At 43.5% G+C, this 11,789-nt stretch overlaps 1 long non-coding RNA gene across 1 annotated transcript; it reads left to right on the forward strand.

Moving 5' to 3' along the window:
- Positions 1-5,993: 5,993 nt before the first annotated feature.
- Positions 5,994-10,023, forward strand: LOC125154026 (uncharacterized). The gene is made up of 3 exons (XR_007147652.1): positions 5,994-6,082; positions 6,400-6,534; positions 9,803-10,023. It is a non-coding gene; the product is annotated as an uncharacterized LOC125154026 (long non-coding RNA).
- The last annotated feature ends 1,766 nt before the right edge of the window (positions 10,024-11,789 follow it).

An 11,789-nucleotide genomic window follows, 5' to 3' on the forward strand; every position in this document is an offset into this window, starting at 1 on the left:
GCACACTTCCAAATTCCAGACCTCAGAGGCTTGTCGAGGACGCTCAACGGGGTTCTGACCGCGCAGGTGAGGGGAGGGCATATGCTTGGTGGCTCGCGCGACCTAATCTCAGAGAAAGTGTTCTTATGGAAAGATTCATGATAGCCATCCAGGCTGCAGACACAAGGTCTTAACTTCCAATTCCAGGAGCCCCGCGGCATGTACCTCTCACCCGCCAAGTAACAATGCGTCGGGTGTGGGATCGGGCAGATTTACAGCAGATTCTCTGCAAATGAATGTCACGGCAGGTCTTTGTGCTTCAGAGGGAAGGAGGGCAATTCAGAAAGGGAAGCTACAGGATCCAGGCGATTCTGAACCCCTCTCTAACCTGCAGTGTAGACGGGAGATACAGAGCGGGGCGGCGGCAAGGGTGATTCTGCAGCCACCAAAAAGGGGTGCTAAGGGCCACACAGCAAGCTAGAGCTTTTCCATAAGACAGGGGAGCATTGTGGGCTCCCCACAGAAACAGAGAGAGCTGAGAGCTGTAGTTATCACTCCTGGAAGGGATCATATCACACTTCACAGCCTGCGCACATTTCCTCGTCTGTGGGAACGCTGTGGTCAGCGGGTTTCTGATGTGCAGCCTGAAGGCCACGAGGTGAGACACGAGGTGACTGTAGGGGACAGATGCACAGTGGGCTGCTGCCTTGCTGTCTGACCTCAGGCAGCAGGGAAGGGTCGTTAGAGCACAAATTCTGCTGTATTTTTCCAAACTTGATGTTAATGAAAATTTTCAAATATTCAGAAAAGTTGTAAGAGTAACGCAGTAAAGTTCACCTGGATTCAATAGCTAATATTTTGTGATGATTGGTCTATCAGCTCTCGGTCGACCTACCTATCAGTCTGTCGTCTATTCACATGCACGTGTGTGCAGTTTTTCCTGAACCATTTAAATTGCACACATCATGGTGTGCAATGGAATATTACTCGGCAATCAAAAACAATGAAATCCTGCCACCCGCAACAACTGGGTACAAGAAGATATGCTAAGAGAAATAAGTCAGTCAGAGACAAATATCATATGACTTCACTCATATGTGGAATTTGAGAAACACAACAGATGAATGTAGGGGACGGGAAGTAAAATAAGATAAAAACAGAGGGGGGCAAATCATAAGAGACTCTTAAATACAGAGAACACACTGAGGGTTGATGGAGGAAGGGAGGTGGGGGGTGGGCTAAATGGGTGATGGGCATTAAGGAGGACACTTGTTGGGATGTGCACTGGGTACTATATATAAGTGATGAATCACTAATTGATTATTACCTGAAATCATTATTACACTATGTGTTAACTAACTTGGATTTAAATAAAAATTTAATTTTTTTTTTAAATCTACACAAATCTGTCAAGATTTTAAAATCTTGAACCCGTGGCAAATAAACAAACAGACAAATAAATAAATAAATAAATAAACTGCACACATCATGACTCTTTACTAAAAGTCCAGCCTCTTAAGAGCAAGGCATTCCTGTACAAAGTCATATCATTATTATATGACTCCAGAACACCTAATCTCCAAACTCAAATTTCCTCATTTGTCCCAAGAATGCATTTTAAAGCTTATTTAAACCATTATCTGATCAAGATCCACACACTATATTTGTTTGTGGTCTGTTATGTCTTTTGAGTGACACTAATACCTCTACCTGCATGTCCCCCCCGCCCAACACATGCATAATTTAGGACACCGTTGTTGTGGTTTTTGTTGTAGGATCTGGACAAGTTGTCTTGTAGAATGGCCCACATTCTGAATTTGTCTGATTATTTTCCCATGTTGCCATTTGATTTGTGCCCCTGTCCCCTATTCTTTCTGTAAAGTGGAATTTGGGTCTAAATTAGATTCGGGTTAAATTAGATTCTAGTTAATTTGAATTAGATTCAGGTTAAATTAGATTCTAGTTAATTCTAATTAGATTCAAGTTTTACCTTTTCGGCAAGGATCCTCTGTAGATGAGGCTCTATACTTCAGAGTGCACCATGTCAGGAGATACAGAACATTAAGGTGGGGGTACCAAATCACCCATTGCGAAGACACATTTTACCCCCTTTACTTTAGAAAGGCAGCCACAGGTGATTTATTGGCACTGGACAAAATTTCTGTTCCCAGTAAACTCTCTCCCGGAGGAGGGAGCATCCATTGTTAATTCTTGCCGGAAATGACTACCAAACGTCAAGTTTAAAAATGGTATTTTTTTCTAAGTCATTCTGTTACCCCTTCTGTATTAGCTGGTGTTCTTTTTGTTTCTCTCTCTCCACTCCCTTTCTCGTTTCCCTCCCTCTCTCTGTCTCAAGAGTCCAACAATGGACTCAGGAAATCTTAGCCATTCAATGTATAACAATCAACAAAGTATAATAACAACTTCTGTCATTTCTCATGCTAAAAGTGTCCAAGATTTGGACATTACAAGTCCCTTAAAACTGGGTCAGGAGCCTTCTTGACACATCTCCATCATTTTTGACACATCTTTGCTTCCTGCAACAAGTAGATGGCCATGGCTCACCTTGTATCCCCCTGTCCCAGATCAGGAAGGGGCCATTTCTCCAAGAAAAGGGGTCTTCTCGGTGGGGACTGATATTTTGGAATCCAGATCTGGGCTTCAGGTGTGAGAAGCATGGGTTCTGCCAGCAGATGGCCCGGGTTTAAACCCTAGCTCTCCCACTTAATGCCTCAGAGTTTATGTAGACGGAGGGCCAGGGTGGGAAGGACCCTGGGGCATCCAGAAGGAGAAGAGAAAACTTTATTTTTTTAAAGAATTATTCCATTCAATTAGCATAAAAGTAAAAATATCATTGTATTTAATTTACTCCTTCCTCTCCATCTATTAATGACAGGGGATACTGATTTGACATTTGGAATCTCGAAATGAAGTTTCCTTTTTTAAAAAAGTAAGCAAATTAAAAAAATTTAAGTTAATTTATTTATTTTGGGAGAGAGACAGAGAGACAGAACATGTGAGTGGGGGAGTGGGGGGGGGGCAGAAAATCCCAAGCAGGCTCTGCAGTGCCGGCACAGAGCCAGACATGGGACTTGAACCCACGAACTGTGAGATCACGAGCTGAGCTGAGGTCAAGAGCCAGGCGCTTAACTGACTAAGCCACTCAGGCACCCAATAAAGTAACCTAACTTCTATTGAAATAAAACATGAATGCAATTCAACATCTCCTTTTAAAATAAATGTGTTTTAAAAAAATAACTGAGCCAATATTTTTAAAAATGACTAAATCCTAGTTACTATGTAATGCAGATAAATCAAAAATGAATGATAATGGCACGAAAGCAACCAAAGTTTGGGCGATACCGTAATAAAGTTGCCTGGGGACTCTCATTGTTTGGAATGATTTTAAATGTAAAACTGAAATAATTTTAATATTGGGGCACCTGGTGGCTCAGTCGGTTGGGCATTAGACTTCGGCTCAGGTCACGATCTCACTGTTCATGAGTTCAAGCCCCGTGTCGGGCTCTGTGCTGACAGCTTGGAGCCTGGAGCCTGCTTTGGATTCTATGTCTCCCTCTCTCTCTGTTCCTCCCCTGCTTGCGTTCTGTCTCCCTCTCTCTCTCAAAAATGAATAATTAAAAAAAGCACTACCCTACGACTCAGTAATTGCACTACTAGGTATTTATCCAAGGGATACAGGTACACTGTTTCAAAGGGACACATGCACCCCAATGTTTACAGCAGCACTATCAACAATAGCCAAAGTATGGATAGAACCCAACTGTCCATCGATGGATGAATGGATAAAAAAGATGTGGTGTGTATATATATATATATATATATATATATATATATATATATATATACAACAAAGTATTACTCAGCAACCAGAAAGAATGAAATCTTGCCATTTGCAACAACGTGGAGGGAACTAGAGATATTATGTTAAGCGAAATTAAAGAAAGACAAATATCATATGACTTCACTCATATGAGGACCTTAAGACACAGAACAGATGAACACAAGGGAAGGGAAGCAAAAATAATACAAAAACAGGGAGGGGGACAAAAACATAAGAGACTCCTCAATATGGAGAACAAACAGAGTGTTACTGGAGGGGTTGTGGGAGGGGGGATGGGCTAAATGGGTAGGGGCCATTAGGGAATCTACTCCTGAAATCACTGTTGCACTATATGCTAAGTGACTTGCATGTAAGTTAAAAAATTAAAATTAAAAAAATAAAATGAATAAAAATTTTAAAAACTGAAATAATTTTAATATTGTCTGGGTGCATGCGCTATGATATCCTCTACCATTTGGGTCTCTGAGGGCTGATGCACCAACCAGAACGTATGTCTCCATGTCACAGCAAACGGAGCTTAGAAGGTGAGCATTCTTGACTCTCCTTAGCAACCTCAATAGCATTCTCCCCATTCTCTTTCCTATGATGATATATGGGTACAGGGAGGGCTGAAATTTTGAGGAAGGATGCTCCCGGAAAAAGACTGTATGTGCTATCCTGGGGCTCCTTATGATCTATAAATGCCTTGGTCAGAAATGCTTCTCATACACACAGCAACAAAGGTCCCCAAATGTCTGCGTGATGCATTCTCTGTGCATAGGGAAAAAAACCTGCCTGTCCAGGTGCAACAATTTTTGACTTCTCGGTGTTGTTCTTAGGACCCCAAAGAGCCATGACTACCAAAATGGGACTCGCTGACCAGGAAGCTTACAGAGATCTGAAAATGAACGTGGTCAAGACTGCAAGATAAAAGGAAGCAGGAATTGAGGTCAGCCACATTCACAGAACCAAGGATGACCACAATAGAGGAAGGTGAAAGAAAGAGCAGAGTCTGTATGTGGGGTTTGCCTCATCAATTCAAAGATTCCATTTAATGCGTGGACACCTGACTCATCAATCTTCTCTTTTAAATTCTTTTTAATGTTTATTTATTTTTGAGAAAGAAAGAACATGAGTGGTGGAGAGGCAGAGAGAGAGGAAGACACAGAATCTGAAGCAGGCTCCAGGCTCCGAGCTGTCAGCACAGAGACTGACACAGGGCTTGAACTCACGGACCACGAGATCATGACCTGAACCGAAGTAGAAAGCTCAACGGACTGAGCCACCCAGGTGCCCCTAAATGTTTGTTTATTTTTGAAAGAGAGGGGGAAGGGCAGGGGCAGAGAGAAGGAGACAGAGAATCCCAAGCAGGCTCCACGCTCTCAGTACAAAGCCCGATGTGGGGCTTGAACTGATGAACCATGAGGACCATGACCTGAGCTGAAGTTGGACGCTCAACCTACTGCACCACCCTGGTGCCCTGACTCATCAGTCTTTTAATGAGCATCTATTATGTGCCCTGAAGAGATAGAAAAGACACATTAGGCAGCATTACTTAGTGATTCCAGCTACTGTGAACACTATTAACTACAGGCCTGTTACTGATGGCACTGTTGGGAAACAAGGTTTTAATCTGGGGGCAATTTCGGGACCTTTAGAAAACCATTGTATAGGGCAGTCATTATACAGGGACTATTTCTAGGAATCTGGAAATCATTAAGACGAGAGCAGTGCCTCTCTCACTGAGAAAGTGACTTAATCCAGCTGGATTAGGACCCTTTCCAGAGTACGTCTGGGTGTGTAGTATATGTAAAGTGACAGTGTTTCCTAAACCAAAAATTGGGATGCACAATCTGCCAAAAATAAGTGTCTGTGGGGATAGCAAGACAGGCTATTTTAAGTTGGAACTCCCCCAGAAAATCTGGGGTGTAAGCTTCTGACAGCCACTGCAGGGGTTCGCTCTAATGCATATTCTGCACAACCAATTTTAGCTTTTGTCTCTGTGCATTTCTCACACGTCCACAGCACCTGCCAGCAGTTGCGCGTGCACGTGCTCTGTGATAGACAGGGAGTGGGGGATGGGAAACCGGAAGCTCCCTCACGCGCAGGGAACACAGAACATGCAGGGGTAAACAATGAAGGCAGAGTTCTGTAAGGAAGTTAGAGGATCTAGTGGGGTGTCTTGAGTTCTTCCCTCCTCTGCATTCTCCCACTGAAATAGATCAGAAGACAGCTTCTCAAGTCAGATGTCTGTATGGAATGGTACCTACCTGGAAAAATTTTTTAATGTTAAAATTTTAACTTTATTAAAATGGCAGAATAATTAGGAATAATACAGCATGACTGTGGGAGGAGAACCATCAAATTGGTTGACATATGCTTCTATCAATCTCAATAAATAACCAGGGACATCGAATTAAGGACAGTCATGTGGAACGGGAATGGACTCTGTGAAGTCTGGATTTGGGGGCCCTGTGTCCCCAAGTGGGCATTTGATAAAAATTAGTTGAATGAATGAATAAACACTACAGAAGTCAAAGCCTAAGTGGCCTAGGTATCTTCTCTTTGTCTTACTTTAGAATCTTGAGAAACAAATCCGATTGGCTGAGACAAGACTCTGAATCGCTTCATCTTGGATTAAATGGACTCACCCTGGTCCGATTAGCTGTAACCACAAGGGTAGATGATACAGTGCAAATAGTGCTGTCTATCAGGTAAGGACTATGACAAGTGGACATTCCAAAGGAGATATGGATTAAGCAGACACTCCAACTTGATCTCAGCCTCCAGTTCTCCTTTGCTAAGGAAGTGATGAGAACCCTTTATCAGAGAGCCTAGGAGAATTATCCTGGTCTGGTTTGAGTGATCGGAGCCCCACATCATTTTATTCTATGTTGGAATAATCACGTCTTGCTTTTATTCTACAGCCCTAAGCTTTGTTCTGAATTTACTCGTAGTAGTTTATTTCTGTGGCAGATGCTATTTCCTCCCATTGTGCTGCAGTATTATAGCTCATTCCCTCTCCCTCCCTCCCTCCCTCTCCCTCCCTCTCTCCCTTTCTCTCCCCGCCCCCCCCCCCGCCCATCAGCTCCCTCACCCAAGCGCCCTATTGCTATACTTCTGTCCTCTTTAGCATTAGATTCTTTCCTGCAGAATTAATATTCTTTTGTGGAACTCAGTGAGGGCTGGTTACTGTGTTTGGGTGAGAAGAAGTAGTTATTCTTCTGTCAGATCTGAGCTGTAAATAGGCTCTCTGTTGCATAGGGAAATGTAGCCGTGATACTCTCTGTATAATGCCTTTACATATTTTGCTAGCCCTAGAAAGAGCACTTAGTGGCATTATGGTTTAATCACTCTCTTTGCAATGTTACATGGGTTCTTATAAATGGGGTCTTAATATACAGCTAGTCATCTGCATACCATCTAGTGATGACAACCCGAAAAATGGGCTGAGGTCTGCTGGGTACAAGAGTGTGACAGGTTCGTCGGGTAGTGCTTTCCACCAGACGCTGCCGGCTCTCACCAGGGGCACCTAGAGAAGGGCACCTCCTCACCCTCTTGAGGTTACATATGGGCATGTGATTCGTTTTCTCAAACAAAACGTGAGCAGAAATATAACGTGTCACTTCTAAGTGGAAACGTTAAGACCCAGGATGTGATCTTCCATGCACATTTTCCCCCCGACCATGGTGCTGGCAATACTCCAGAGTGGCTGTTTCCCACTCTGGGTCCCAGAGACAGGAGGAAAACTCCTGGCTGACCCAGGATAGATTTCTGCTCAAGCTATGGAGAGGTGGGGCTGTTTGTTACTACAGTGTAACTTAGCTCATCCTGACTGACACATGGGTTGTACGTACAACATAAAACGGTTTCTCTCACGAGTCTATTCATTCTATCCATCCATTTGTTCAAACATATATTATGCACTTATTATGCAAAAGATATTTAAATTAAAGAGAAATGGAATTAAGTGTCAAGAGAACATGTGATTATATGTGCATGTGTGTGTGTGCGTGTAGACACATATATATGCTTGAAAATAATCAGACTGAGCTCTGACTATGGGTAAGACACAGTGCTAGGTATTTTGTATGATGAATTAACTTCTGAAGTCTATTTGCTTAAAAATTAGAACCGTTTTATAGTTTAGAAAAAAAGGCAAAAACAAAGTGAAGCTCACAGAGGTTCTAGCACTTACCCAACACTGCCCAGCCAGTAAGTAGCAGGTTTGGGTTTCAAACCAAGGTTAGTCAGCCTCTGTGGTTACCACCATGCTACATCGCCTCTTTCCAAACACTAAGATAGCTCTGTGCTTCTTCAGAGAACCCCAGGAAAGCAAAGAAAAATAAAAACCCTGCCCTTTCAAATCCTTGCAGCCAGTACGCCTTCGGGTTTGCTTTGACAGGCTGTCTTCCCTTCAAAATGAAGAGAGAGGAAGCGTGGACAGAAATAAAGGCCAGCTGTTCGGTGCAGCAGATACACCTGCATGCAGCCAGCAGAGCCCGCCTATCATTTCAGGAAGCCATGGAGCTGACACCTGTGGTCACGCCTCGACCTGCTCTGGGGGCGCAGCCCAGGCTGCTCGTTATCCGAACAGGGTAGAAGCTCCGCAAATTGCATGTTTTCATACAGACTTAGGAAAACGTGAGGGATGAGGGTAGGAATGTACTGATACCATCATTAATCAAACAACTGGGGAGTGAAGATGAAGGGATGCAAAGGTAGGTTCCTGTATCAGGAAAAGACGTGTGGGAAGAGATTAGAAATACTAAGGAGACAGAGACTTTTTTGGGCAAATGTTTTTCCATTCTTAAAGCTTTAAAACGTATGTAGGAGTTTCCTGGCCAGAGAGAGAGACAATGAAGGCAGCCCCCGAGACATTCATTCATCCATTGGAACATCACTTTCTGAACGCGCACAGCGTAGGTGGCTGGGGTGGGAAGACGAAACCTACTACGTGCCAGGCACCATTCTAAGCCTGTATTAACTAGGTTAGTACTCACAAAAGCCCAAGAGGTAGAGACTCTGAGGATCTCCACTTTGCAGAAGGGGAAACAGAGGCACAGAGAAGTTTAAGTATCCTGCCCAAAGTCATGCAGCTTGGGGCATTCGCATCCCGCCAGGTCTGGCAACAGCACCGTGCTCTGAACCGCACGGCCTTTTGTGGGGTCTTGCTCCTCAAGTTCACAGATCAGCAGGAAAGAGGAACTTAGAAGCAAATCACTTTGTTTTTCTTTAATTGCGCAAATGCTATTTTGAGAATGATCCAAAGAGAAAGAATTCAGGTCTACCTAGGGACATCAGGGAGAGCAATACTGGGGAGAGAGACCTTTAAATGCCTGGCTGCATGTGTCAGCCAGGTGGGTGAGTGGGGGAAGGGACCCCCGAGGTGGAGGGACAGCTTGAGCAAGTACACAGAAGCTGGGCTGATCAGAAAAGGGCTGAGGCACAGAGCTGCAAGGCAGGGCAGAAGCAGATGAAGCAAGGAAGGCAGAGCAAGGAGAGGGTACACAGAGGAGGGTCCTGTGTTCCAACTGAGCCATTGCTGGGTATGGGTGTCTGCCTTCTTGCGTTGCAGACACACAAAGAAAAAAACCAGCATCAGGCTGTTTGGCAGACCTCTCCCTGGCTGCACCTTAAGAAGGTGCCTGGCATCAGTGTGGAGGGCTGGCTGGGAGGGAGGGAAGCAGATCTGTTGAGAGAAAGGCCCCTGGAATCAGACAGCTCTGAGCTCGAGTCTCATATCCGTTTCTACCTCCGTGACCTTCGCCAATTAGTGACTGGACCTGCCAAGCCTCAGCCGCCAAATGGGTGGCTGCGAGACCCACGTAAGGAGTGGATGTTAGCTGTCACTGGCATGCTTTGGATTGGATTTGGATGTAAGTATAGCACTTAAGAGGATATTACAATACAACAGATGAAGGGGAAATCTGATCCTGGTGACCTGTCATGACCACGGCTGTTTCTCCCACTCTGTTGTAGGAAGGATTTGTTGGCACAGATTCATCTGTGTTCCCACACCAGGATCCCTTCAAGACCAAATGCAAGGTCAAGATGGTCTGTCGTCAGCAGAGCAGATTTGGGAAACCAACTCATAATCTTGGCTTCATAATTAAGGGCTCTAACCCAGCACTCCTCAAACTTTAATGTACACACAAGTCACCTGAGATCTTGTTAAAAGGCATCACAAAAATAAAAGGAATTATAACTATGGGTGGCAACAGATGTTAACTAGACTTATTGTGGTGATCATTTGGCAATGTATATATTGAGTCATTATGTTGTATACCTGAAAGTAATATAATATGTCAGTTATATCTGAGTTCTTTAAAAAGCAAAAAATAAAATAAAATAAAATAATAAAATAAAATGAAATGAAAAATTAAAAACAAATGTAAAGTGGCAGTTTTAAAAAAAAACTTTAAGGCAGATTCTGACTCAGTTGCACTATGGAGGGCCATGCGTGATGCCTGTGCACCTGTGACAAGGACCACCCGTGGGGTAGCAAGGCCTCAATCCAATGAGATTGCCTGAACCTACACTGCCCAAACCAAGAGTAAGAATCAAACCCAATACCTTTCGCTAACTGGCTTACTCACTCATCCTTCCGTTAAATATTTGCTAAGCACCTACTGTATCCCAGGCCTTGGATAAACAAAATTATATACATCATAGGTCATGTACCCAATCAGCTTGCCCGCTATGCAAATGGAGAAGGAAAGGACAAAGGGACTGACCATTTCTGCACAGCCCACTTCATGTACTTCATCTCATTTAATTCTCCCAAAAGTTCTATGAAATTGCAATCATGCATGCCACGCTGCAAAGGAGGAAACTATAATTTAGGGAGTAAGGATAAGTCCCCTCCCCTCCAAATTGATCAGCCAGTTGGTGGCACTGCGATTTGAAGCCAGGTCTTTTGGATTCCACTGCCTTGTTTATACTCTACAACTATATGCTGATTGCATTCTGTTTTTATTTACTTTGAACTTGACTGTGCCTCTTTAGGTTTTAGAGAGTAAACTCTTTTTTTTTTTTTGCTCATAAATTTAATTGCTGACATAAAGGGAAAAATCCTGATGTAATTGAACAAGAAGATGTTTACAACCCTCTTCGAGCCATAGAGCTGCTGGCACACAAAATTTATGGCAGTAGGAGAGGGGAAATAAAAAGAAAGGGAAGACCAAGACAGATGTGCCTATGGAAATGTCGTGTTAATATATGGGTTGATGACCCGACACTGGCACACTCGGTTGGATAACTTTTTGGAGATCGTTTAACCAGCTAATGAAGATTTACTTAATAAACTCTCAAACTTGCCAGAGCTAGACTCCTAAAAACAACCTTATAAATTACAAAGAAGATGGTGCGTTAAAGAGCCACCGTGGTTATTTAAAGATGGAGTGAAATTGCCAGAGTCGTAAAGGTCATTGTCCAGGAGTCTTGCAGCCGTCACTAGAGGGCTGGGAACCTTTCAGGGGAGCAGCTCCCATGTTTGCACCCAATCCAGATAAATGCATACAGATGTTCCTTGAACTTGATCAACTTGCTTCTCAGCATGAATACAAAATTGATTGGGCCAAATCAGAGCTCGTGCCAGTGAAGGCTGGCTGCATACAGAAATAAAATCAGCCACCTCCCATTTACTTAGAAGTCTCCAGCTTAAAATATACTGGAGGAAAATGTGCACTTCACTTTGGAGCAAGAGCCAAATTGCACAGCGACAAAATTATTCCCATCATCATGACAGCCTCAGCCAATCGTTCCCTTTTTTAATGTGCTGAAAGGAGGCAAGTTGGCATCATTAAAAGTATTTTTTTTCCAAAAATACATCATGAAATATGGAGAAACTAGAGACAGAAGAAGGGGGCCCACGCCTCAATCTAATTCTGAGGCTGGGCTATTGAGTAACGGCTGTTCTGGATGTACTTTGAAGGCCCCAAGAAAAGATGTTGTATTTATTGCTTCC

The sequence above is a fragment of the Prionailurus viverrinus genome, chromosome E3, assembly GCF_022837055.1.
Source record: "Prionailurus viverrinus isolate Anna chromosome E3, UM_Priviv_1.0, whole genome shotgun sequence".
Lineage (NCBI taxonomy): Eukaryota > Metazoa > Chordata > Mammalia > Carnivora > Felidae > Prionailurus > Prionailurus viverrinus.